Genomic DNA, 4,217 nt, shown 5'->3' with positions numbered 1-4,217 from the left:
TATCTATCTATCTATCTATCTATCTATCTATCTATCTATCTATCTATCTATCTATCTATCTATCTATCTATCTATCTATCTATCTATCTATCTATCTATTTATCTTAAGACATTCCCTACACACATTTAAATGCCCCAAGCCTGTTTCTTAGCCTCTAAAACTGCTGGGTGCTGTGTGCAAGAGAGATGTGCAGTGTGTTTTATTTAATAATAATGTATGTCAAGTTTATGGTTATAAATAAATAAAAATACCAGTTTGTTTATTTAACCATGTAAATATGAAATTGAGTTTATAAGTTATCAACTTTTCCTCTCCTCTCATTTTCTTTGCCTTCCTCCTCTTTTGTTGCCAGAGTGAAGGCAGTAGGCAAACTAAAACCAATTGCAGCTAGAGAAAATATGTGAACATTAAGTTGAAAATAATGATTGGAGAAAAGTTTCTTTAACATTATTTTAAATTAAAGTTTATTAAAGCTGACAAGGAAGGTTGCATTCTTGAAGTTGTGTGTTAAGTTTTTAAATGTTTTCTTATTTTAAATTACGGAATTTTAAATTCAGGTTTTGATCAAAACTAAAAATGCTTGTTTTTTGGTCAATAAAGGACAATAGGCAATTGTTATTAGATCAAATTTTGGAGCTAATAATCATAAGAGTTTTTTGACAGTCAACTTAAATAAAATCTATCCCTTTCGGAAATATTCCATAGAGAAACAATGTACAATTGGTCAGAAAGTAATTCCAGATAAAATTCTACATATCCACAGTTCATAAGCTCATTATCTATTTATAAGTTATAAGTCCTCCTTATTTTTCAATATAGTAGATGTGAAAGGAACTCGACCTTTTAATACGGGTGAGGGCTTTGTCAAGGACAAGAACGAAGTTGAGTGAAAAGTGGAACTTAGCTAACGACCAACAAGAAACTGCTATTTGGATTCTGAACACTTTGAATGATATATTTTATTATCTCTCAAACTATTAGGCAAAGAAAACCCATAAAGTTAAACACTAGAAGTTGAAACATAAGACAAAGTCTGATCATATCTTTCTTAAAGAAGTCTCAAGTCACTGGAGATGAATCGGTATCAGCTATGTGCAAAAAACTACATTTTCTCAAGGAACGAAGTTGAAAAAGTTTCCAATTTTGTTAATATTTAGACAACAGATGTGTATAAAATTAAGATTTAGACAACGAATTGTTGCAATATTGACAACATTGCGTTGTCAACATAACATAGTGTTGTCGTACGTATGTATATACTTTAACAACGGATGTTATTGAAAAATTACAAAACACTTTGATGTCAATTTGGTACCAGGCGTGTATATTTCTGTTTTCTCTCACAGCTCATTAATATAGGATACAGGTTATGTACTCACGTAAAGGTTTACAACTTCAATTGGTCTGCGTAACTGATTGAATTTTTGAACAACTATTTACAACAGCATCATAGTGGAAAGGGTTTTAATTATATCCGCCATTAAAAAATATCAGAGTATATTGATTTTGTCATTCCGTTTGTAACACATAGAAATATTGATCATAGACCCACAAAATTATATATATTTTGGGTCCTTATTAAATTCTAAGAGGATATAGCCATGTAAGCACGATAGTGTCCGAACGGTAAGAGAGGTTGAAATTTAACACAAATGTTTCCTATGGGCAATATCGGTTCAAGTTTTCGTATAAGTTGCTTTAACAGTCATAACTGTTTTAAAAATACGAGTATGGCGACATAAATAAGTCTTATATGGTCCAAAATCTATCTAGAAAATTTTATGAGGATCGGTACATAATTGACCTAACTGCTCATATATGGTCTTCTTCAAAAAATTACTTAAACAATTACTTAAAATACGAAATTCGATTTAACATTCAAATCATTTTTTGAAGAGAGTTTGTATAGGGGTTAGGGTCAAATGAGGCCCGATCCTTATCGGTAATGTCATTAAAAGTTCTATAAAACTAATTTTTGCCGACTTTTGTTGACATAAAAGAACATTTAACGTAATTATGAGCCCAAAAGTCCTATTCAGGGGGTACGGTTGTATGGAGGCTAGGCGAAATAATGGATCGATTAGGGTCAAATAAGGACCGATCATTACAAAAATTGGTAATGTCATTAAAAGTTCTATAAAACTAAAAGTCGGCAAGACTTTTGTTGACATAAAAGAACATTTTAATTAATTATGAGACCAAAAGCCCTATTCAGCGAAATAATGGATCGATTTTATCTATTTTTAATAGGCTTCGTCCTAGGTCCAAATTCCATCCAATTATCTTGAAATTGCGTCCTGTACCTTGCGCACAAGGTTTACAAGTACAGTCATAGCTTAATCAACTCAGAAAAGGATTCTAAGCCGATTGGTATACTTTAAGGTGGGTATAGGACGAATATTTTTTTATGTTACAAACATCAGCACAAACCCAATATATCTTCCCCACTAAAGTGGTGTAGGGCATAAAAAGTTTCTTAGACCTGTTATAATTTCTCAATTATGGAAAAAATTGGAGCTATTCCATATACACCGATCAGTCTTTTGTAAAAGGATTCACAATTTTTTTACAAATGTTTTTGAACTGTGTTATCTAACAATCCCCCTTGAATAAAGTCATCCCATTTTCCCCCGCAATAAATACTAATAAATAAACACATTGATAAAAAAATAACAAATAAAGTGAAAAAAAAATCAGTCGTCTCTAGGTACGAACAGTATATAAATTTGTTATTTATATTCGGTATATTATTATGAGTGTTAGTTATTTATTTCTTATCACAAATCTTAATTGTGGGGGTTAATTAAATAATAATAATAAAATATCGTGATTTACACACACTTACCGCTCGCTAATAATAAGAATTTAATTTCCAAAAACAAAATTTTCGTTAGAAAAAAAAAAACAGTTGACACTTGAAATTAGTTGATTTGTTTAGCACTCACTAATTTGACATAAAATAGCTTTTAATAGGAATTAGTTAAATAATTATGATTAAATTATTAAAAAGGTGGGGTGTTTACTACTTTTACAATAATTTTTTTTTTTATATATTTTTTTCTATTCAATTTCTTTTATTTGTATTTCTTTTTATTTCACCTTGAATTGCTTTTATCATTTTATTTGGTTAGCTTTTTTTGTGGTTATTTCTTTATTTTTTCGAATTTATTTATTTTTATTATATTTTTCTCTTGTATTTTTTGTATTTGTAGAAATTTTCATTTATTATTACCGCTTTTTCACTTTTTTCTAAGTACACTACACTTTTAACAACAACAACAATAGCAACAATAATAATGAATTTAAAAAAAAGCACACAGCTTGGTTTATAAATAGCAACAACAACATCGACTATGAACCGAATGTGTTTAACAACAACTACAAAAATTGTTAATTTAAAAAAAAAAACACACACACACAAAACCCGCAAACAAGACTTGAGTCTCAGACTGACTCCCCGAAAACCCACGAACATACAACAACAGCAACAACAACGCACTATTTATTCCCCACAACAAAACAGAAAAAAAACTACAGCTTTAAGTTAAACACTCACACTTTCACACACACACCTTTTTGTATGTATGTATGTTTGTATTTGAATATTAAAAAAAAATAATAAAAAATTGCTACGTATTAAGAAAATATTTTAAAACTGTTCTTTTTACCAATTTTTTCAATATTTTCTTTATATTTTTTTTGAAATTTCTTCTTAATTTAATTACTTTTCAATTGGTTTTATAAATTTTTCACAATTTATTTGTTAATTTTCACTTTATTTTATTAAAATTCAATATCAATTTGCACAAGACGGAACGAAAAATCAACAAGTGTGAGTTAACAACAAGACCGCAAGACGTTTTAAATGAGAATGAATGATAAAAGCTGAAAAAACCCAATTGGAATGTTTGTTGAGAAAGAGAGGGAGATAGAGAGCTTGAAAAAACTAAGAAGAGTTAAATTATGAGAGAACGCCAAAGAGGGGGTAAATTGTCAAAAACAGATGATCATTTGGGGCCAGAAAAAAAATGTAAACAAAACAATGAATGTAATGAAGGGATGCCAGATTGTGGAAATATTATAATATGTGAAAATAAGAATGAGGAGTGATAAATGGATAGATAGATAGATAGATAGATAGATAGATAGATAGATAGATAGATAGATAGATAGATAGATAGATAGATAGATAGATAGATAGATAGATAGATAGATA

Source organism: Lucilia cuprina, chromosome 4 (genome assembly GCF_022045245.1).
Source record: "Lucilia cuprina isolate Lc7/37 chromosome 4, ASM2204524v1, whole genome shotgun sequence".
NCBI classification, from domain to species: domain Eukaryota; kingdom Metazoa; phylum Arthropoda; class Insecta; order Diptera; family Calliphoridae; genus Lucilia; species Lucilia cuprina.
The sequence above is the reverse complement of the archived record's forward strand: the minus strand, read 5'-3'. Positions refer to the sequence as shown.